This window comes from Pleurodeles waltl, chromosome 2_2 (assembly GCF_031143425.1).
Source record: "Pleurodeles waltl isolate 20211129_DDA chromosome 2_2, aPleWal1.hap1.20221129, whole genome shotgun sequence".
Lineage (NCBI taxonomy): Eukaryota > Metazoa > Chordata > Amphibia > Caudata > Salamandridae > Pleurodeles > Pleurodeles waltl.
This window is the reverse complement of record NC_090439.1, coordinates 1,064,257,467-1,064,283,472: the sequence shown is the minus strand read 5'-3', so window position 1 is coordinate 1,064,283,472 and position 26,006 is coordinate 1,064,257,467.

Genomic DNA, 26,006 nt, shown 5'->3' with positions numbered 1-26,006 from the left:
TGCCATCACCAAGGAGGTGTGGACCCTGGGGGTCTATGACAGGCAGAGCACCCACTGTCGCAAACAGTGAGAGGACCTGAGACGCTGCCCACGGAAGACGGCGGAGGCCCAGCTAGGTATGGCCTCCCAAAGAGGAAGGGGTGCCCATCGGATTCTGGCCCCCCTGATGGCCCGCATACTGGTGGTGGCCTACCCTGGGCTGGATGGGCGCTTGAGGGCATCACAGCAGTCACAAGGGGGTGAGTACAGTGGGTATAGTAACAACTTATGGCTGGTAGGGTGGTATCCGGGTGGTGGTAGTGTGTTAGTGGGTGCCTCTAAGGCCAGGCCAGACATAGCAGCGTAGGTCCTCTGAAGGATAAGGGTTGCATGGGAAATACAGGTAACCTATATTGTTAGTATTCACTTCTAGTCAGGGCTGCGTGGGTCCCAGGTGTGCTGCAGTTGGCGGTGTTTGTTCCTCCTCATGCCTTGATGACTTGCTATATCACTGGTAGTGCAATGCGTAGTGCGTAGGCATGTTCCCTGTGTGTGAGGGTGCTGTGTACGCCAACGGTTGTGTTTGTGCAGTCATTGACCCAGTGTATCCTATGTCTGTCTCTTCCCCCTTCCCTTTTTTGTCATCCTGTCCTTATGTGCATTACAATCATCTGGCGGAGGAGCAGAGGCACCGGTGACAGAGGGAGCTGCATCCAACAGGACCCTGGAGGCACAGTCAATCAACGCTGAGGGAACAAGTGGGACGGGGGCAACGGCAGCAACACAATGGAGACTGGAGGGGACAGCACAGACTCAGATACCTCCTCCAATTGGAGCTCCCTGGTGGTGGCGGACATCTCTGTGACCACCCCAGCTGCAGCTACAGCCGCCACCCCCATACCAGCACAGCTCTCCCAGTAACCCCTCAGCAAGTTGCCTGTGCCCGGTCACCCAGGAGAGTGGGCATCTCCTTCGTCCCAGGCACCTCAGGCCCTTCCCAAGTGAGCCCTGCTGCCCTGAGTGAGGAGGCTATTGACCTCCTGAGATCCATCTCTGTAGGGCAGTCAACCATTGTGAATGCCATGCAGGGGCTGGCATCCCAGATGCAGCAATTTAATGCATTCCTGGTGGGCATTCATGGTGGTTTGGCGTCCCAACAGAGATCGAATCAGACTCTGGCCTCCTCTCTGATGGCAGCCACTACCACTTCCCAGTCCCATTTTCCTCAACCCCAACCCATCCCAAGCATGCAAACAGACGAGCATGCACACACGGCAACACCCAAGAGTGTCACAGGCAAACACAAGCACCACACTTCCCACAGGCACTCACACAAACACCATATCATTGTAGACATGACAACATCAACAGCCTCCACTGTCTCCCGCTCCTCCTCCTCCTCCACCTCCCTTCCAGTTAGGTCCACACTCACACCTGCATGCACTACATCAACATCCACTACCAGCATTACCACACCAAGCAGAACACACACCTCACTGGCAGACACCTCCACAAAATCCATGCACGCGTCCCCTGTGTTATCTCCCAACATGTCTGTCCCTCCCTCTTAAAGGACACAAACGCAAGCACTCAGACACCCAACAGCCATCCACCTCACATCAGCAGACAGCCCATGCACCTACACCCAAATCCAGCAGACATACACCTCAGACAATCACTCCCTCATCCTCCACTCCCATTACTCCTGCCTCCTCCTGCCCCAACGTCCCTGAAAGGCTTTTCCTTTCCCAAATTGACCTCTTACCTACCCTCCCCTCCCTCGTCCTGCACGTATGGGCAGGGTACCAAGGACACAGCCCAGCACCTCAGCCAAACAGTTCACGAGGACAGTGGTAGCACCACCTACTCGTGATGGTAAGGATACAAGACCTGCAACACTGAAGGGGAATGAGCCAGCACCACCAGGGATGAAAGGGAAGAGTCCTGCACCAGCTGTGAGGAAGGGGAAGGGGCCTGCACCAGCTGTGGGCAAGGGGAAGGAGCCAGCGTTAGCTGTGATGAAGGAGAAGCAGCACCACCAGGCAGAGAGGGGAAGAGCCCACCCACCCCTGCCAGGAAGGGTAAGGGATCCCTGACCCATAAACTGGAGGAGAATAGGCACTCTACACCAGCGGAAGCACCTCCAGCTGTCACGGGGCACCCACCGCCAGCTGTGGATGTGCACCCATCAGTGAGTGCAGGGGCTGCCCATGAGCCTCCGTCAACCACCACCACAATGCAGCCATCACTGAGAACAGGGGCTGCCCAGGAACCTCTCCCAACCACCACCACGATGCAGCCATCACCGCCGGCTGTCCCCATGTAGTCCACCCTCCAGGGACTACTGTGCGGGTAGCCCCCTCCAGAACCAGTGGGAAAGACACCCATTCAAGAGACTGTGGCCTTGCACTCCCCAGGACAAAGCAATAGGTATGTTGCCCACTCCAGAACCAGTGGGCAAGTCACCCACTCCAGAGACTGTGGCCTTGCTCTCTCCAGGACAAAACAATGGGCATGTTGCCTCCTCCAGAACAAGTGGGAAAGACACCCACTCCAGATACTGTGGCCTTGCACTCCCCAGGACAAAGCAATGGGCATGTTGCCCCCTCCAGAACCAGTGGGAAAGACACCCACTCCAGAGATTGTGGCCTTGCCTCCCCAGGACAAAGCAATGGGCATGTTGTCCCCTCAGAACCAGTGGGCAAGTCACACACCTGAGAGACTGTGGCCTTGCACTCCCCAGGACAAAGCAATGGGCATGTTGCCCCATCCAGAACCAGTGGGCATGTTACCGCATCCAGCTGAGGTCTCTCCCGTTCCCCCTGAGGTGCCTGCCTATTTGCAAACTGATGCCTCTGCAGTGTTCTATCCGGATGTGCTCAGGATTCTAGTTGGGTCTTAGACTGTGCCCTGTGGCTATGTGGGACCTTTAAACTTTGGACTGGGGAGTGTCCCTTTTTTGTACATATCTGTTTCATTGCCAAATCGAATTAATAAATAATTTTGATGTTTATCTGATAACAATCACTTTAGTCAATTCCTGTTGTCCTTGCATTATTCTGCCGTTTTCGGGGACACATTGTTTTTCGTGTACAGCTGGTTGTGTGTACGGTGTGTGCGGGTGTGTGTGTGTGTGTCAGGTGTGTGTCGTGCATGTGTGTGTCACTGTCATTTTCCTCCACCCCTCCCTTGTGTACTGACAGTCGTTGTCTTTGTCAGCGCTGGTGTTCCAGGTAGAGCATAATGTAGAAGATCATCGGTAAAACTTGCAGTTCGAGTTTGATGGCGGGGTGGTTCATCCCTGTGTCTCCAATGGTGAGTCCTTTCACTTCTGAGCTCTGTTTCTGCCAGGGTTTTGTTGCCATTTGTACCACCCCAGAAAAGGTGACTGTTTCCTGTGTCAAAATATGGTGGGCGGTACTTTGAGTTCTGCCTGGTATGTTGGCGGCTACTGCCTTGGTGGCTGTTGTTTCTGCCCTGGCGGTTGGTATGATATTTTGGCTGTCTATGGAAGATATCACCGCCATGGTCATAATTTGGTGGTAATTACCGCCAGCCTGTTGGTGGTATTACTGCCACTTTATCACCCACCGCCAGGGTTGTAATGAGGGCCAAAGTGGCATTCTTTATCCTGCTGAAGATGGACAATGTGACGCCAGTCTGATGCATCACCCACTTAGGTAGGAGATCAAGTTGGGCGAGAAAAAGCCTTTTAGGGATGTTGGGGCCGGAGAAGGGAGGAGATCGACGGCACTAGCATAACTTGCAAATGGTTTCTGGCACTTCTGTATGGTCAGGAAAATTGCTGTCAGAGCAGAATATCTCCCGGCAAATTAAACTACATTGTGGACTGGAACTCCAGGCACGCGTAGCACTTCAATGCTTGGAAGTTGGATCTAAGAACATTCAATGTAATCATAGACAAGTGGAGCCCTTACAACATGGAGATGTTGTGCGTCTCACCTGGATCACTAGCTTCCATTATTTTTCAACTATAAGCCAGTTCTCGTAGCTCTGGTAATGCACGCCTTCATGCATTGGACTATGCTTTCCTGCCCTTTTCAATGATCATCAGAGTTACAGCTCAGAGTTACAGCTGAAGGCATCCTTAATTCTGGTAACTCTGGCTTGGAGATCTCAAGCATAGTTAACAATTCTTCTGGATCTTTCTATGGATTCTCCAATTGACTTCTCCAGAGGCAGTCTGTTGTGAAAACACGGTAAGAAGCGTTGTAAAGATTTGGGGACGTTTATTTCGATCCAATACAGGGACCGCAGCTGTCACGTCCTCTGGCTCCGCAGCCTCCAACCGTCTCTTCTCCTCGCGCTCGAGAGCACGGGAGAACGCGACAGCCGGCAGCACGCAGAAATAGGTTCGGCATGCGGTAACATTACCGCGTGCCAAACCACAGAACACAACATAATATCTTCGTCTTTTTTTTTATTTTTTATTTTTTTACTTCCAAACCAGAGAAACACAACCCAACATTAGAACAAACATTATAATAACATAACATTAAACCACTAAACAGTCTTGGCAAAAATAACCATAGCAACAAGTAGATTTCCTGTTAAGGGCAATGATATACCCTAAGTTTGAGCGGCACCCGTTTCACTCAAACAGATCTTCTAAGTGTTTGGGGAACTCCCAACTTAGTGTCTGACACCAACCGTTCCTGAACCATGCCCTCTGATACCGCTCTACTACACCTTTTCATTCCACTGTCCCTGTCGTCATTCACCTTCACAGCTTTACTCATATTCCACCATTGACCACCCTCAACCATGATAGCATTACCACACACTTTCCTCACTGTAACTGGACTTCCATAACAAGCTTCCCCTTTCCTCACAAAGGTCTGTAACTTGATGCGCACACTATCACCTGGTTGAAAAGAGCGTTCTTTTGTAGAATTTTTCTGGTCATACCTAGCTTTCACCCTGTTTGATTTTTCTTTACCTCACCCCTAACTTTATCCTTGTCCACCACATCAGGAAATTTACCCGACACGATCTTGGCTAACCAAGCCGGGAAAAGTTTAGACGTACTACGCCTACCTTTCAAATGGGGAGATTTTCATCACTGAATGTGGTGTGGTACGATAAAACCACAACATCGAATTCACAGCTTCTTCCACATCCAATCTACTCGCTTTAGCCCACTTTATGCATTCCACAACTACTCTGTTCATTCTTTCAACTAAACCATTTGTTTGAGGATGGTACAGCGAACTCTTCAAATGTTTCACACCAGACTCTCTTAGGAAGGTTTCCATCTCATTGCTCACAAACTGTACACCATTGTCCGAGATTAAATATTCTGGAAAACCTTCCCTCCCAAAAATCTCTTTGAGGAACTGTATGGCAGAACTTGCTGAAGGCTTAGCGAAAAACCGCACTTCTGGCCACTTACTAAAATAATCCATCAGTACAAAAGCATAGTGCATGTGACTAGGGAGAAAATTGAAAGGCCCAACCATATCAACACCCACTTTAACCCAAGCCTTCTCTTGTAAAGGTATGGGTTGTAATGGTGGCTTCACAATCTTCAACCCTTTTTCAGCACCATTGCACACAACACATCCATGAACAGCCCTTTCCACATCCTTATCCATAGAAGGCCACCAATACAGCGCCCTGATCCGTCTTTTTGTCATGGTGCCAGCAAGGTGCCCATCATGCGCATGGTCCACCAATTTTTGTCTAAGCTCACATGGGGGTACACATTTATCATTCCTTAACACAATGTCATCCTCAATTGATAACTCATCAGCCACCTTGGCATACGGTTGGACTTCTGAATTCAAATTCCTTTCCTTAGGCCAACCGTTGACAATATATTGCATAACCCTGGAAAGCACCTCATCATTGCTTTCAGCCATCTTCCATACCGTTTCCGTGCACACTTTGGATTCATCGGCATCCACAGCCGCTATAAAACAATCCTCCACATCATCCTCCACATCAACAGTACTTTCATCACTAATAGGTAAACGAGATAAAAAGTCAGCTGTGAAGTTGTCTTTTCCTGGAATGTATCTGACATGAAAGTCATATTGTAACAGTTTTGTGGTGAGGCGTGCTATACGAGGGGTTGTATAATTGATCTTGTCTCCATTCAAAATGTATACCAATGGTTTATGATCAGTTTGAACAACAAATTTTCTCCCCCATAAATAGCTTCTAAATTTCTCACTAGCCCAATAGCATGCTAGCAGCTCTTTCTCAATCACAGAGTAATTGAGTTCTGGTTCACGTAATACTCTAGAGGCATAACTAATAACCTTCTCATCCTTCCCCATACCTTGAGACAGCACCGCACCCAACCCATACCTACTAGCATCAACAGTGATGGTGCACAATTGGCTGGGGTCATACGGACTCAATGGCCTAGCATCGACCAACTCCTGTTTGACCCTTTCGAATGTAGCTTGACACTCACTGTCCCATATGAACGGTACTTTGTTCTTGAGCAAGTTAGACAAAATCTTCATTTTGATAGCATAATTGGAAATGAACCTAGAATAGTATTCACACATGCCTACAAATGATCGCAACTCGTCTTTGTCCTTGGGATTAGGCGATTCCACAATCGCTTTTACCAAACCGGGCCGCGGTGCAACACCATCCCCAGACACACAATGACCCAAAAATTCTATCTTATTCTTGTAAAACTCACATTTTTCTTTCCTTACACAGACGCCATAAGACTGAAAGTTTTTAGACAGATCTGATTTTCTCGTGATGACCTTCCAAATCCCTAGTATGAATCAAGTCATCATCTTGGAAAACAAGAATGCCCTGTACTTCCCCCAACATTTTATGCATGATGCGTTGAAACGCTGACGCAGCAGAGGCCAACCCAAATGGCATCCTGCAAAACTGGAAAGTGCCAAACGGAGAATTAAAAGCTGTGTAATGACGTGAATCCTCATCCAACACCATCTGGTGATATGCTGAAGCAAGATCTATTTTGGAAAACCACACAGCGCCTCTGAGCTCATTGAGCAGGTCGCTAATCTTAGGTAAAGGGTATGAGTCTACCCATATTTCCTTATTGAGACTCCTCAGGTCCACACATAAACGCAGGTCCCCATTTCGTTTCCGGGCAACCACCAATGGAGAAAGCCACAAACTGGACTCAATAGGCTCAATTACACCATTATTTTGTAGTTTGTGCAATTCAGTTTTAAGATCCTCTCTTAGACTAAATGGCACCGACCTGACCTTATGTCTCACTGGGATAGCCCGATCCTTTACCTTAATTTTGTGCTTGAAACCAGCAATCTTTCCCAAACCCTGTGCAAAAATGCTAGGAAACTCCTCTTCAAATGGTGCCTTAGATTCTGAGTTCCCTACGACAAGGACTTGTTCTTTAGCACCAGGTTTCAACACCATGCCAAACAGCCCTTGATGGTACCATCCTAAAATGTTCAAACCTTTATACGCCACATAAATTTTACCGAAGATCTTCCGATCCTTGAACTCAAGACTATCTTCTATGTAGCCTTCCAGGTTAATTTTCCTGCCCTCATAAGACACAGGTGATCTGTCGGGAGGCAATAACTTCCTATCACCCCAAACATTGTGGAAAAGATCCGATGTGATCATAGTAATACGTGCCCCAGAATCCACTAACAACCGAAGCCACTTATCACCAACCCGAATATCAACAAGAGGATCTACGCATTGGTTTTGCTCCTTGACTCCACATACCCTTTCAGTGACTACCATAATCATATCTTGATAGGCCTTAACAAAAGAATCCTCTTCATTTTCCCCCTCTTCCTCTACCACTGTGGACACCTTAGCTTGTTTATTAAACGTGGATTGACAGACTTTAGCAAAGTGACCTACCTTACTACACTTCCTACATGCAGCATTCTTTGTTGGACAACTTTTGCCATCCTTAAAATGAGGCATGTTCCCACATCTAAAACATATGTTAGAAGACCTGAAAAATGGATTGTCATATTTTCTCGAGTCGCCTTTCTTTACCGCACTCAGTTTAGTAACGACATTCACATGCATTTGATCAGAGTCTTTCAGCCCAGTACTTATTGAAAGTTCCTTTAGAGATATCTGCGCAAGTTCAACGCTTTTAGCTGTTTTAATGACATCTTCCAAGGTAGGATTGCCCATGGTAAGTAGCTTCTGCTGAATGTGCTTATTTGAGCAGTGACTGATAAACTGGTCCCTTATTAACTGGTCTTGAAAATCTCTAAATTCACACTTCGCGGCTAATTGTCTCAGTGCGCTGACATATGTGTCAACATCCTCACTTTGAGTCTGCTGACGCTTGAAGAATTTGTGCCGTAAAACCACCAAACTCGGAAGTACATCAAACCTTGTGGACAACTTCTTGGTGGTCATATCATATTCATCAAGCTCTTCATCAGTTTGCAGCAGGTCCGGTAAATGTTTGAAGATCTCTCTACCTTCATATCCCAAAGAATGTAAAAGAAGACACTTATTCCTTTCAGGGCGAAAACGAGAGGCTCCAATAGTTCCAAGGTAAGTCTCAAAACCGTCAAACTATTGTCTCCAAGGGATGGGAGGAGCACCTGGAGTTTCCAAAAAGGGTGGTGGAGGATTAACAGACTGCATAGCACCGATCAAGAAGCAGCCTAAAACAAAAACAGGCCAGGACGTGTTCAAATGAATATTGTTACAATAAAACTGTAGTACATTAAAACACTACAGACTTATTTTTTTTCGGTAGTCCCTGCTACAATGATACAATGTAGCGTAGATGACAATAACCTCCAAAGTAAAAGGATATTCGCTGTTATCCTTAACACTGTGGCCCAGTGTAGCATTGACAACCACTACATCCAAGATGGCGCTTAAAATTGCCAAATTCAGCACATGCAGAGTTCCATTCCAGTTGTCTGCTGCGCATTAGTCACACGATCCTCCTCCAGCCAGGCTCACAGGTACCTTATGCTCCCAGCAGGAAGAAGGCGGAGATCACTCTACACAGTAATGCGTGGGTGCCTAGCGGCGGTCCTGGCTCCCTCGTCGCCAAATTCTGATGTTGTGAAAACACGGTAAGAAGCGTTGTAAAGATTTGGGGACGTTTATTTCGATCCAATACAGGGACCCCCGCTGTCACGTCCTCCGGCTCCGCAGCCTCCAACCGTCTCTTCTCCTCGCGCTCGAGAGCACAGGAGAACGCGACAGCCGGCAGCACGCAGAAATAGGTTCGGCACGCGGTAACATTACCGCGTGCCAAACCACAGAACACAACACAGTCCATTTTGATGGACGCCGAGGGCAACGCATGACAGCTGGAGCTGGACAGGTTGCTAACTGTCTCCTGGACCTTTCGAAATAAGCTTCAGATCTCATTAAGAGATCATGGGTGTATTCCACTTCTAAAGAGTATAACTCTGCTTGAGGCAGGTGAATCAGTTGGTACATGGGAAGAAATCTGAATTCTATATGGTTGGATTTAGTGCAAATTTTTAATGTGTTGTATGAACTATCTCAGATGGATCTGGGGTATCGACAATAAGATAGGGGCCTGATTTAGATGTTGGTGAACGGGTTACTCCTTCACAACGGTGACAAATAACCCATCCGTCAAAATCTAAATCCAATGGGACATAATGGGATTTAGGTTTCAGGGGATGGGATATAAGTCACTGGTGTGACGGGGTAACCCATCCACCAATATCTAAATCAGGCCCATAGCCTGCAATCTCGGCTGGTTTTGAGTCATGGCACAGTGAATTCTGGTGGGGGAACAAGCCTTAGTGTGTAAATTTTTGAGAGGGGTGGGTCTCTCTGATGCTCCGTAGTGTTGCTGGGATGTCAATTTGATGTTGTGCCAGTCTTGGTAGGATAATGTTTACTTATCCCAGAAAGAATTTACAGGTAAGCTGGCAATGGTTTTCTGTTTGATCTGCTGCGAACAAGACCGCGACATGAGAGGGGAGCATTTTCATACCTGAGGGTGATACCGTTTACAGAGCACTAAGACCAGAATTAGGATGGTCCACTTCCTGTCTTTTCAGGGACATCCTAAGCTTTGAGTTGTGAGATGTATCAGAGCTTATGAAACACTCACAGAGGTGGTCAGAATAGCAGGTGCTCATCCATCAGTTGTTGATTTTTTTTAAACCAGTTTCTTCTCCCATGATTTCCAGATGTTTCCGCTGGGGGAAGTCAGAAGCAGGTACTGACACCTTGTCCTACGGGGCACATTCTGCCGGGGAAGCCATCGCTTCTCAAACCTTTACAGTGGGAAGCTGGTTAGAGTATATTCTGAGGGTCCTCCGATTCAACATTTAAGAAGTTTTATTTTAAACCAGTTATGAGCTTGGTACCAATTTTGGTGAGTAAGCTTTAAGCAAGAATAATCTGAAGGCTTTGGCCCCGAATTTCCAATCTACCATGAAGAAACCTTTTAATTCTATTAAGGCCACGGAGGTGACCTCAGTGTCATTCTTTCCACCCTCATACATGTGACTCTTGGAAGTTCATTGGGGTAAGTATGTTTTATGTTTCTTTTATATTTGGTTTACACGCTTTAATAATCAGATAACTGTTCACATAAGTAGTTGTGATTTGATTTGGTGAGATTGTTTTCTGTATGTTGATGTTCAGGGATATACCACGAGGCAGATTGTAATGGGATTTTAATAGGAGTTTCTTTTTGCAGGTAACAATCAGTAGCACGTTTTTCAGTAAAGGACCTATGATATTAGGTATTTCTGTACTAAGAAAAAGAAGTACCGTTCCTTTCAAACGGTCTTATGGGGTGAATGAACTACCTAATTGGCTAAATTTGAAGTTGCTTCAACTTATGGATTTTGACGTCCCTCACGTTGTTATGGTTGTTGGTAATGCTATTGGACCTCTGAGCTAAATAAATAGAAGAAAGTAAAAGCATAATCTTAGCCTCTGTGCCTTTACTAGAATTGAAACTTTCCTTCACAGTAGTTAGGAATTGTTAAGTCTTTTGAATTCCTTAGGGATCAAAGGCTAGCCATAAACTAAAGTTAAAAGACGGTGTGGGTTCTGCCTCCCTTTTTAAATAGGTCATCGTGAGTTAGAAATGTACTGAGAAAAAGTGGAGAACTTAAAAACAGAATTGACGGGTTTGAAGCACCTTGACACTACAATGCACAGTGCAAGTATCAATATTCCTGAGAATTCAACATTGGTAGGGAGAGTGCATATTAATGTCTACTTTACTCTACAAGGCAGCAAAACGTGGTCATTTTCAAATTGCTTTAATGAAGGAATATCCACTTTGCCAATTATTATAGGAGTCCACAAATCCCTATAAAGGAAACCTTGGACTAGTATCGTCTGCATTTCCTACTTTTGTTGCATTCAGTTGGCTTTACATTTTTAATCACGCTTTGGATTTTTTCACATAATTTTTTTATTTGTCATTGTAACTTGTGATGTACGCTGTTGCTCACTTTTTTAATATCTTGGTTTGAAAGAATGTATTTAGAGATCTTGTGAACAATTACCTTAATTTTAAGCATATGTGCTCATTATCCTAATTACAGCTATCAAAAAGATATTAGATTGGAAACGTGCTATATCTTTGAGATGGCTGGTACATAATTGCAGCCTCTACCAACTCATAATTGGCCCTAAGCACAGCAATCTAAAAGATGTAACTAAAAGATGCATGCAAACATAACCTCAGTCTTGCAGTCCATTTGAGGCATGTATAGTATTGTTCCAGATGTGCCGACCTCTCCACCTATGGAAAATATTGTTCAACTATGTCTATTTTATATCTGGGTGGTATCCCAGGCAGCTCTATGGAATACAAATTTAGAATTTACGTTAACAATGGCTAGATTACTTACCTGAAATACTCATTACTCCGATGCATTCCGTACTCTTCCCAGTACTTAATCTATGAGTAATGTGCCAGCATTACCAAAGTCCATCACCCATTTCAAATCTTTTGCTGCTTTCCATAATTGATCTTAGGCCCCCCAACAAATCTCCCATTCGATCTGTCCTCCTGTTTGTACTTAGCCCAAACAGAAGGCTGATGAGGAAAGAAGATGGGAGGGTCTTAAGTACTTTTGATGGGTAACTAAGAACCTGAAAAATGAAGATCACTTGTAAGTAATTGGGCATTACATCCTCTTCACCTCATTTGTTCCATTCTTTACTTTATGAGGAATGCCAAAACAAGGCTGATGAGCCAAAAAACACATAACACTGGGCTTAGATCTTTTTAAGAAAGGAAACTAAACGGAATATCCTTCCTTTTTCATATTTTATACTTTTACGTAGTAACAGTATTGCAGACAAATCAATTCAAAAATAGTATTGATAAAGCCATTAGGTTTCACCTATGCAAAATCTTTTGGCTTTTTTAATGTTCATATGCTGAATATTCATTCAGCAGGCGGTTCTGACTACATATGCCACTTACTGTGTTATTATCGAGGTTGCTGGGCAGCATTCAGGAAAATGTCTGTTTTACACAATGGTTGACTTTGAATCTGGGGAACTGGGTTGGAGTCTTGGCTGGATGCTCAACATCCCGGGATTCTGGGCAAATCAATTAATCTCTCTGTGCTTGTGAATGTGTCCATTTCTAATGCAACTGATCATTAAATTTAAAAAAATAAGGTTATGAAGATAGTAAACAGAATGAAAGGGGAGGAGACTGAAAAGGAATGGGCTATGAGACGTAAAGGTACATAGGTCAATCACCCAAAAAGTGGACAAGACAGCAAACAGATTACAGGGGGAAAAAAGACAGAGGTGTGGAAGCTGGGATGAATTGGAGGCCAAAGTGGGCAGAGAACCAGAGGATGAAGGTGGAAGGACCAATGTGGTAAAATAATGGAAACCTGATATCAGCAAGTTAGAGCTAACTCCCCACCTTACTTTCCATGTCACTAGCATAGACTACATGGAGTGCACAGACACTGCCTACAGTCGTGGAGCCATGGAGGACAGTGGTCACCCCTCGGTTGGTGGATTTGATGAAGGTTACTCTATGGTGCAATACTCAGGACTAACTTGGCGTATCATCCAAGTTGTGACTCGTTCTCTAATCTGCAACACAACTGACAAGAAACCCTTCTTGTGTTCAAGGATAATCCACAGAGTAAGGAATCATATACTGGTGGGGTACTCTGCAACTGCTAGAGCAAAAACACTGGTTCCTTCCTTTTAAGTCTTGTCCACTAGCGGCCCACCTTCTAACTGTAATGTTGCTGATTACACATGCTAAACACCATCCAAGTGCAAAAAGTCACCTATTACTGTTCCATTTGCCGCTTAGCTGCCTGTTTTTTGCAGCCATGAGCTCCAGTGTTAGTAGGATGCTGCAAGCCCCATAATTCTCAGATGAAGTCAAGCTTTCTATGCTGCCAATTTGCGCTTTGCCAGATTGGCAGCATAGAAAGCAGGTATCCAATGGAACAGCAGAGGTTCTGGCGTTCCCTTCCATGCCTCAGCAACAGCCTGATGCCAGAGTGCGACAGGCTTCCCAATAAGCCGAACAGATATAGAACAACAGAAAATGATGCAGGATCACTGTCTCAACCAATCGTGCAAGAAAGTGAGTAAAGCAGTGGCAAAAAGAGCACAATGCACACGCAGGAAGTGAAAAGTTTTAGAAAAGGAGAGTGAAGATCACATTGATGCGTGTAATACGCACTCTTACATGGAAGAACAGCTTCCTTTGCTGTGGTAGACTTCAACTCACAGATTACTACACATTGTTGCACTATTGCTTTGGAAAGTATATACCATCTGTAATGCTACTGGTGCTCATGTAAAGCACTCTGATACCTTTGGGTGGAGCTTGAACTGAATAAAAAAAAAGAACAAACAGTAGGAGGGCGTGCTAAACACAGGGACTGTGTTAAACAACAGCAGGAGGGAGAGATGATAGGGAGCACAAACGGAACACATGCTTTTGTATGGAGTGCGGGTAATAGATTTTAAACAACATGACATGGTCTCCTTATTGAAAAGTGAACCAAAAGAAAGCTCGTAACAATTAGCTACATGTAACCAATAACGGTTAATGAATGTGGAGGGGAAGCCCAAGTGGCTGCTCCACATAGATCAGATATGGAGTCTCCAGAACACTGTGCCCAAGAGGCTGCCATCCACCCAGTAGGATGTGTTCTAACTGAAGTAGATATTTCCTTACCACTACTCTGATAGGACTCTAGGATCTATGGAGAAAACTATCTGATCTTCAAATATTCTTAGGTAGGAATGACAACATAACAGTCCTTCTATCTCCAAAATCCTCCTTGGCATGGTAATCATCCCCAAAAATACAAACTCATTAATGAGCAACTTCTCAGAGAACAACTCTGTTGGCTGAAATGGGGCTGACAGGAGGCAAGACAAGACCAAGGGAAAATCCCAAGCTGGGAATGATTCTGTAACTCTTGGAAGTAATTTACTGGAGCCCCTAAATAGTCTGGAAACTAGAAGTTCAACAAAGAAAAGATCATCAAAGGAGATTACTGCTGCCTTTTGCAATATAAGACTTAGGTAGGACAGTTCCTTATTGATCTGGTCATGAGAGAAATGCTACATTTCTAGTGCTGGATCTAAGATAGGAGATCTAGAACTGGTTGAACATCAAACGTCAAAACATTAACAATGATAACTATAAGCTCTATTGTTGAAACTCTTCAAGCTGCCTGCAAGGAGTTGGAAATCTCCAAACCAACTGTCTTAGTTGTGTCAAGCTCTGTACAAGAAGAAGGAAAGGACTCAGAGGGGATGAAGTTATTGGAAAGATCCATTCTTGCAGGTGATGAAAGACCCCCTTGTCCAAAATGGCAGTGATATTATTATGTTTTCTGGCTCCCTATGTAACTTGGCCAGGACTCTGGGAATTACCCCAGCCGAGGGGAAAGCACAGAGTAAAATTTTCAGCCAGGGTGTGGAAGGAGGGCCACGTCTTTGGATCTTGGGCCCTGATGTATACTTTTTGGTGCAAAACTGCACCAACGCAGTTTTGCACCAAAAAGTTTAGCACCGGCTTGCACCATTTCTGAGCACCAGCTGGGCACCATATTTATGGAATGAAGCAGGCTGGTGCAAAGGGTAGGCTAGCGTAAAAGAAATGAAGTTAGCCCCGTGGGGCAGGCAGTATGGAAGAAGGGGGCTTTGCACCAATAAATGACATTAGGCATGTTAGAGTAAAAACAATGACCAGTCTAGCATCATTTTCTGAAGCAAAACCATCCATACCACATGACTCCTGTCTTAGAAAATATAGGAGTCATGTCCACCACCCCAATGGCCAGCACTGGGGACTATGGTCCCCTGGGCGTTGCCATTTCACCCAGTGCCATGTAGAAAGGGCCCACTTCAGGCCCCCCAATGGCACTTAAAAAAAAATACTTACCTGTACTTACCTATACTTACCTGGGATGTGTTCCCCCATCCTCCGCTGTACCTCTGGTGTGGGTGGGGGTGTCTCTGGGGTCTGGGGAGTGCGCCTGTGGGCTTATTCCATTGTGTTCCACCATGGAAATAGGCCCACGGTCCCCTAACGCCTGCCCTGACCCAGGCGTTAAATGATGGATATTATTTGACCCACTCCTCCCCCATGTGTGATTTTAGCACAGGGGGATAAATAGGGCGCTAAGGCTATAGAGTCATTTTTTGCACAGGAATGTCTACTTTGTATCTCATTGACGCAAAGTAGGTTTCTATGTAAAAAAAATGACTTTAACTACATAAATTTGGTGCTAGACGGGGCTAGCGGCAAAATTTAAATGTGGAGTTAGTTTTGCACTGAATTCGGGTAAAAAAAAGGGCGCAAATTCAGCGCAAGACAAGTATAAATATGCCCCAAGGTGTTCTGAGAAAAACCTCGGGACCTGAGAATTATGTTGTGGTGCTAACAAGCGCACAAGGGGAATACAGATACAATAATGCACAAAAGTTAATAAAAAGATTAAAAGAAGGGGGAAGGAAGAGGCAAGGACATATACAATGTCATTATATATATATATATATATACATATATATATATATATATATATATATATATATATATATATATATACATACTCCAACTCTAGGGCCTTGTTACCCTAATATATATATATTCTCCAACACTAGGGCCTTGTTGCCCTCCCAGGAAATCCCGGTGGTGGTGCACGTCTGCTAAAATCTTGAAACTCCTTCTGGGTTAACGTAGCACACAGCTCCCCAGAAAATGACTTGCACTCTGGTCCGATATACTTACAAAACACTTCTTTATTTACATGTAACAGCAACTGAGAAGACACTGGGTCCCTAATTACTAGGCTGGCGGTCCTGGGACCACTAGACTCCCGGTGCTAAAAAGTTATTTTTCTATAATAAATCAACAGAATTGGTTAACAGAACAACAACGTGGTTTTGTAAAGTGCAATAGTTGTAAAGCCTGTAAAATTGGCAAATCAACAAAAGTAGTGAAATTATGGAATGAAATGGAAATGAATATTAAACATCGAATAACTTGTAATACCAGATTTACAGTTATGTAATTGAATGCCATTGTGGCCTGAGATATATAGGCAGTACAATCTGTATGTTGAGAAAAATTTTTTTAGAGAATATTAGAGCAATTCTAAATAAGGATCTTACGTATGCCATAGCCAAACATTTTCAGCAGCATGAAACGAGTAGTTGAAAAATGTTAAGATACTTTGGAATAGACTACATCCCTGAACATGAAAGAGGTGGAGACAGAGTGAAAAAACCGAGACAACTTGAGTCTAGATACATCATTTCAATGAGAACAAAGAGTCCTTTTGGATTACATAACGATGAGGAGCTTTTTGTTAATCTATAATTGAGGAATAAACAAACTTAGAATTTTATTTATATTGTTTTCAAGTCCTAGACTTAACCATGATAATTATTAAAATGTGTAAATTAATGTATTTTGAATATTAGAGCATAAATGTATGAATGATTTCATTAATTTAATCGTGATTAATATGTAGAATAACTTCTATTTCCAAATGAAGATGCTGATCATTATTAACTCACTTTTCATTTATGACTTATTATGTCCTCCTCTAACTTAGATTTTTGGTATTTGAGTTGTGTTTTAATGTATTTAGATATTCATCAATTTAATTTGTATTTTTTGAATAATGTCGAAAATTAGTGTATATTACATATTACATACAAAGAACTACCTCGACCAGAATGCATTGTATTGGTCTTTGAAATAAAGTAGTATAAATAGGGATGATAGAGGAAGGACTATGTAACTAGGAAGAAGACTGCTAAGTCGAAACGTGTTGTTTACCTTTGCACTGAATAAACTTTGATATTGCTCTTTGTAGTCTGAACGGAGTGCAAGGCTATCATTTTTTGTTGGAAAAAAAATAATATATATATATATATAGATATATGGATATATATATGGAAAGTCGGCTTGACAAATATGAGGAATTTGTACAAGACCGTAACTTTGTTGACGCACGGATAGATATTTACAAATTTATCAGGAAATTGAAATTAGTGAAATTTCATGCAATTCAGTCACAGGGATTAAAATCTAATGAAAGTGAAGAAAATTGTAAAGAATCGGAAAACATGGAATTATGTATTGATCAAATTCCAGATTTAGAAACTATTTTTGATCTGTATCATGATTTAAAGGATGATGAATATACTGAAATGGAAGTCCTGCAACAATTGGAAATTGGCACTAACCAACATAATTTTAGTAAATTTAAGGAAAAATCTAAATTTTGTCCAGTTTTGTCACCATGAAATAAGATTGATATTTTTTCGGAACTTGTTTTGGGAGATTTAGAAAATATGAAAAAATCAAGACATCATGGAACACAGTAGAATCTAACTATGAAAGAATGTTTGGCATTAAAAGATCAATGATAAGATTTGAATAAAATCAGCTGACAAGGGAGGCAACTTCGTGATTCTCAACACACAGGATTATATTGCAGAAGCTTATAGACAACTGAACAATGAGCACAAGTCAAAATCCAATCATTTGCATGATTCATCAAATACATTCCAAATTAGATGATTGGCATCAGCAATTGTTACTTAATAATGATGAATATACATTTTTGAAAAAATAAATTCCAACTATCCCTACAGTTTATTTTTTACCAAAAATTCACAAATCATTAATAAATCCTCCAGGAAGACCAATAGTATGGAATGTGATTCACTCTATGAAAGAATATCTGATTATGTATTTATTTTATTCATTCGATCAAAAAATTTAGACCATTAAAATTCAGAATAACATTCATACATAACAATAGTAAAACCTTATAGCCGGCATTCAAATAAATACCGTTAGTGCGTTCCTTGAAGCTAAAACCATGATCATACTTAAAATACAATAAAAGAATCATACAAAGCAATAAAAAAAGATAAATAGAAAACTTGTATCCATCATTCGAATAAATACAATTAATACATTCCATGAAACTATAGCCGGTATCATGGCTGATTTATGAGCTGGTGTATTTCTTGTCATGTCTAAATATTTTATAAAGTGCCATGGCAATTAGGCTAAAAATTCATCTATATAAACTAATCTAATAGGGCCTCAACTTCTCGTACAGGGAACCGAGTGTTCCTAAAAAAAGTTCCTAAAAACCACAGGGAGATTAAATCAAATTCGCATCAATATCAGAATACATAACACATCTAATGATTAAAAAAGAGAATAAATATATCTTATTAAAATCCCCATCTATAGGCAAAAGAGTACCTAGCCAACTCGAGGCCCCGTGGCTAAGATGTGCCTACGACGGATGGACCAAGCTTCAGACAGATATTTGGTGACTGAGCTAACTACCAATGTAGATGTATCATATTTGCATATTCTGTTAGCATTAGCTCGGTCCTGCAGTAATAAGGTTACACATAGGAATGATCCACCTCCCTCTAGGGCTCTTGTACAGGGGGCAGAAGAACAGCACATGCTCAGTTGTTTCCTTACATTGGTGACAGTGAACATCTGTCGGACAAGGGGTTGCTTGATGACCAACGGGCCGTGTAGCTATTAACGGGCAAGGTGCCGTATCTTAGCTGAAGAAATAGGGCGCGGGCGAGGGCACGTGCAGGCATAGGAAGGTCCATGAGATTCTCGGGCCGGGGTTCATTTTTGGCTTGGAGGAATTCTACTGTTAGCCTGCCCACCCTATTGCGGTGGAAGAGATCTTCATTGGTTCTCTCCCAATATCTCCATTTGACGAGTTGCCTAGCATTAGCAGGGATCAGCTCAGGGTACTTCCAATAGTGGGGAAACCTATCTTATCCCAGGCCCATTTCATCCCCTTCAGCCTAAAGATTTTTTCCAGTCCCTTTGGAGATGTTATAAGTTCTCTTATCGCCACCCTGATTATGTAGATTACTATTTGACACCCATCGTAATGACGTTGAGTTCCTATATAAAAGATTCAGGTGATCTATTGAAAATTTTAACAAATATAAACCGGAGTGATGAGTATCTTTTGGTAATAATTGATGTACTATCTTTATATACATCTATCAAATATGAAATAGTGTTAAAAGACTGTGAATATTTCCTGAGAGAAAGAAGTATTGGAGAATTAGAACATTCTAAAATGTTACTCTCTATGCTTGAGTTATGTCTCAAAAATAATATATTTTTGTTTCATCATGAGATTTTTCAGCAGATGTGCGGAACATCAATGGGTATTTCTCTTACTTGAGATTATGTCAATCTAGCAATGGGTTGGTGGGAAAGAGAAATAGCATGGGGCAGGACCAATGAGTTGTATGTAGAGAAAATTGCATTGTGGCTGAGGTTCATTGATGACTTATTTATTATTTGGCATGGATCACAAAAATAATTTCTGATGTATTTTTCAATTTTGAATTCTAATGACGTCGGATTACAATTTACATGTGAAACAAGTTAAAATACTGTTAATTGTTTGGATTTGACAATTTCCATTCAAAATGACAGCATAGAGACAACATTATATCAGAAGGAAACATCAACAAATAGTATACTACATGGAAAAAGTTTTCATCCTAAGCCATTGTTGAAAAGTATACCATATGGTGAATGTTAGAAATGGGATCTTTGGTTGGCAGTCAGGTTACCCCCTGTCCAAGCAAGGGCCCTCACTCTAGTCAGGGTAGTCACACACAATCCAAATTATCCTATGCCCACCCTCTGGTAGCTTGGCACTGAGCAGTCAGGCTTAACTTAGAAGGCAATGTGTAAAGTATTTGTGCAATAAATCATACAATAACACCATATAGCACCACAAAAATACCCCACACAGTGTTTGAAAAATATATAATATTTATCTGGATAAATCTAGGTCGAGATGATTAAAATGCAATAAGTAGATGTTGAGATATCACTGTAAAAGTGATATAAAGTGTCTTAAGTCTTTGCAAAACAAATAAATGTCTCTTAAAAACAATAAAGGTCTCTTGCAAGCACAAAGTACCTGATTCGCGCTCAAAATCTCCACAAGGGACTGTATAGGAGGCGATGTGTGGAAAACGGGGAGGTGTGCGTCGGTTTCGCCTCTTCGCACACTGACTTGCGTCGTTATTTTCCACGCAGGGGGAGGCTTTGCATCGATTTCTGTTGCAGACTTGGTTCCTCTTCAGGTTGCAGGGTTTTCTGGTGCCCTGGGGACTGTGCGTGGAATCCTGGGCTTGTGGAGCGATGTCACAAGTGCTGCGTCAATCCAGTGGGCGTTGCATGGAAACTTGTCCCGCATTGCAGGCACTGCGTCGATTCCTCTCTGGAAGTCGGGCTGCGTCGTCCCAGGTCGGTTGTGCATCGATCCGGTGGCCCTTGCGTCGAAGTTCCGGTCGCAACGCAGGCGCTGTGTCGATCTTCTCCTTGCGAAGTCGGGCTGCGTCGTTCCGGTTCGGCGCGCAGTGTATTTCTCACCGCAGGACAGGCTGTGTGTCATTTTCTAGCAGGCTGTACGTCAAATTTTCACTGCACAAGGAGTCCATTTGCAGGAGTGAAGTCCTTTTGGTCCTGAGACAGGGAACAGGAGGCAAGCTCTATCCAAGCCCTTGGAGAGCACTACTCAGCACAGCCAGGGAGCAGCAAGGCAGCAGGGCAACAACAAGGCAGCAGTCCTTGTCAGAAAAGCAGTCCAAGTGAGTTCTTTGGGCAGCCAGGCAGTTCCTCTTGGCAGGTCTGGTTCAGGGATTCTTCACCAGCAGGATTCTTGTCCAGAAGTGTCTGTGAGGTAGAGTGTCTACCCTAAGAAGTGTCTGTGAGGTAGAGTGTCTATCCCAAAAAAGTGTCTGTGAGGTAGAGTGTCTACCCCAAGAAGTGTCTAAAGTCTGTGGTTTTGGGTCCTCTTCTTATACCCATTTTGGCCTTTGAAGTAAGCTTACTTCAAAGGAAAGTCTCACTTGTTTGTGAAATCCTGCCTTGCCCAGTCAAGGCCTCAGACACACACCGGGGGGTTGGAGGCTGCATTGTGTGAGGGCAGGCACAGCCCTTTCAGGTGCGCTTGACCACTCCTCCCCTCCCTCCTAGCACAGATGGCTCATCAGAATATGCAGGCTACACCCCAGCTCCCTTTGTGTCACTGTCTTGAGAGAGGTGCAAACAGCCCAACTGCCAACCTAACCCAGACAGGGAATCCACAAACAGGCAGAGTCACAAAAATGGTTTAAGCAAGAAAATGCCCACTTTCTAAAAGTGGCATTTACAAACATACAATCTCAAAACCAACTTTACTAAAAGATGTATTTTTAAATTGTGAGTTCAGAGGTCCCAAATTCCACGTCTATCTGCTCCCAAAGGGAATCTATGCTTTAATCATGTTTAACGGCAGTATTTCACTGTCAGGACATATAAAACACATTAGTATATGTCCTACCTTAACCATACACTGCACCCTGCCCATGGGGCTACCTAGGGCTTACCTTAGGTGTGTCTTATATGTAGAAAAAGGGAAGGGTTAGGCCTGGCAAGTGGTTACACTTGCCAAGTCGAATTTACAGTTTAAAAGCTGCTCACACAGACACTGCAGTGGCAGGTCTGAGACATGATTACATGGCTACTTATGTGGGTGGCACAAGCTGTGCTGCAGGCCCACTAGTAGCATTTGACTCACATGCCCTGGGCACCTCCAGTGCACTTTGCTAGGGACTTACCAGTAAATCAAATATGCCAATCATGGATAAACCAATCAATAGTACAATTTACACAGAGAGCATATGCACTTTAGCACTGGTTAGCAGTGGTAAAGTGCTCAGAGTTCTAAAGCCAACAAAAACAGGTCAGGAAAAATAGGAGGAAGGAGGCAAAAAGTTTGGGGATGACTCTGCAGAAAGGGCCATGTCCAACAGTGAACTCATAAGAATGTGGATAAATTGTTCAAATGAGGAGGAAGAACAAACACAATTGAAAGAAACAATTCGAAGATTCAAAAGGAGAGTTTATGGACAGGGGATTTTAAGCAAGAATTTGGAGAAGATAAAAACTATTAATCGTAATGATGTGTTGTTTAAATAAAATATCAAAAAAGAAGAGACACAAGAACAGAATAATTTGAGGATGATAATGAACTACAGCAAAGAAAGTGGTACTATAAAAAATATTTTACGTAAACACTGGAATGTGATCTGTAAAGATCCGGATTTAGGTCCCAAAGTGGGTTCCACACCTTTAGTAACATACCCTAAGGCACCTTCTATCAGGGACTTTCTGGAGAGTAGTCATTTTTCACAAAAATCTGATAAAAATTGGTTAGTTGGGCAACAAAAAGGATTTACAAAATGTAATAATTGTAAAGCTTGTAAAATTGAAAAATCTATAAAAATGGTTTTGATGCATAACAACACAGAAATTCATATTAAGCATATGATTACCTGCAATACAAAATTTACAGTATATGTAATTGAATACCATTGTGGTTTAAAATATATTGGGAGTACTATCTGCATGCTTAAAAAAAGAATTCTGGAGCACATAAGAGTGATCATCCATAATGATTTTACATACTTAATTGCGAAACATTTAAAAACATATGAAAGAACAGTTGGAAAGCATTGAGATACTTTGGGATAGATCACATTCCAGAACATGAGAGGGGTGGTGATAGAATAAGGAAATTGAGACAATTAGAGTCCAAATATATTGTTCAGTTAAGAACCAAGATTCCGTGGGGTTTGAACAATGATGAGGAGCTTTATGTACACTTATAAATATTTTTATAAATTGGATTTAAACGGAAATGCAGCCTAGATAGTAATGATACACAATACAAATTTAAGATCATAATATGTTAATTCAATGCTATTCAGTGGGGTACTATACCGACACTGGATTATTATTAAATTAGAGAGATACCATATTTAGCACATATGTGATTAATTAAAAATAAAACTTAAAAATAAGGCCATTAAAGAAGGCTATTATAAATAAAGTAACTTGGAATAACAATGTATGATCTTGAATTATAATTGGCTGACATGAGTAGAAAGCTGACCATTCTAGAAAATATTTGTGTATATATTTATATTTTTCTTTTCACTGAAACATCTTTTGGGTGTAAAACAACAATTTCTGTGTTTAAAATGAGGTTGCGTTTAAATTAACGCACTACAAATCCCATAATACCTGTTAATGGTGATTGTGATTATTTGAGTATAAAAAGCAACAAAGTGGAAGGACTCACTAACTTTGACAAAGACCGTCTTGGTCGAAACGTGTTGGTTTGTGGCACTAACAAGAATAATAAATAATATTGGAATACAAGCCTTCACGGAGTGCAGTGCAGTTCTTTTTGTTGTATATATATATATTTATATATATATATATATCTCCAACACCAACAATTGCAAAACAATTGATTCGTTTGCACTCCAGGAGAGTTTTATTACTTCTATCCAAAAAGAAGTGTAAAAAGACACCACCAACGCGTTTCAACCTCTCAGTCTTGATCACAGTTTACCCGTGAAATTTGCGCGCCACAAGTTGGACCTTTGGATGTTGTAATATATCTATTTATATATATATATATATATATATATATATATGATCCAATTTTTTTAAGGAAAGATATAACAGTAATGAAATGCATGCTCATGTGGAAGTAAATATTATGAGATTACGATAATTGATACATTAACTGTGAGAACAACCAGTGAACACCAAGGGGGCTTAGAAACCTGCCTGGGTGACGATGTAATGAAGGTTTGGCATGACTATCAATAAAATGTGTAATGGGGGCTTTATAAAATAGAATGCTTGATAGCAAGTGAAATAGGGTGAATATATGCTGAATCAAGTCTGTGATTGTAACATATAGCATATCACCTGGAAAGATAATTTAGAAAAATCCTTTTAATTTTTGCTGAGTTGTTGAAGTGTGGTCAATGATTTATGTTTCAGATGACACGTTCCCAATCAGTAGATCAAAAATAAACTACCTAGGAAGATGTTAGAGAAAGACAAGGGTGCAAAGGTGTCAGAAATAGCATTAATGTGATTCCAAACCAGTGACCAAAAAAAATGAATAAGTGTAAAATTGAAAAGGAAATGCTTTAAATAGGCTTGTTGTGAGTGGCATGCCCAGCAACTACCAGGGCGTTGTAGGTATATGCGATGTAAAGTAACTGGGGAGAAGAGAAGCCTATTGTAAATATAGAATAATGTTTGGGTGTTATTGGCAGCTCTGGAGGAAGACCTTATTTTTGTCCAAATTTGTCTCTAAAAATAAACTGTCCAAACCATTCTCAAATAATTTTCCCATACCAGCATCTAGTGGATCTAATATGATGGATTGTAAAAGGTGAAATTTATGTTGAAAAGATGAAGGAACATGGAAAACAGTTTAGGCTTGAGACAAAGTGAGAAAATATTAATTTATAAAGTTTTAACCCAGATCAGACCATATTCCCTCAAACTGTTCCAATAAATGTGTTGATTCTTGTGAAAAATTGAGGTAGTATACCAAATGGTAGAGTGAAGAATGAGGGGATGTCGCTAGCAAGAGTCTTCAAATTGTACCCATGAAGGAGAGTATTTGTTGGATTCTTGAACCCAGTGAATACAAAATACAAATTTCTAAAGACATGTAACAACATATTGAAAAAGGTTATTTGAGCATGAACAATTAACATTTACAGTGAACCAAATTGAAAGCAACAAATGACAACATAAGAAGGAAAGGAGGATAAAGAATAAGCAAACATGTCTCCCTAAAATAAAGGGAGAGAAGCAAAGAAAGAATAAAGTAATAAAAAAGCAGAGGAACACAAAAAGACAAAGGAGTATAAAAAAAGGAATGAAGAATACGAGTGAAGCAGAGGAACATGGAAAGGCAGAAGAATGTAAAAATAGAATGAAGAACACAAGTGAAAGAAAACATACCCATAAATATTGTCAAAGAAACAAGGGTTGATGAGACCACATGGAAAGATGACACATCCGAACTCAAGGTAAACAACATAAGGGGAGAAGGTGTAGGATGTAGGAGATAGACTAAAGTAATCACAAAATACTAATAGGGAAACGGAGACCTGTAAAGAGAAAACTAAGGTTAGTATATTAGCACAATTTATAAATGAGCAGTAAGCAAGGTGCTAAGACTAATGTTACATCAAATATATATCATATATAAAGAATGCATCAAAAGAGGGAGAACAGAAAATTACAATATTAGAACAAAACATGTTTCAAGTCGTGGTCAGTTTTGAGATATCCATGAACTCCACTTTGTGCTCCCGAAGAAAGTGGCCAAATGACAAGGGTCTTCATAACTGTAAGTCTTTTTGTTATAAGTGACTTTGAATAGGCATGGATGGAACAAACCAAAGAGAACACCAAGGGAACAAAGTGCAGGTCTCAAGGAAAAGATAATCTTTGCGCCTGTCTGCTGTATTTTTGGCATAGTCCTGGGAGAAGTACAAGTTGTTACCTGACCATAGAATCTGTTTTCTGTATCGAGTGGTTGGTTGTTCTTTAACCAGATCTGTGTATTCAAGAAAATGTAGAATAACACCTCCAGGCTTGCTGGAAGTGGATGTTACTTTAGGCATGTGTT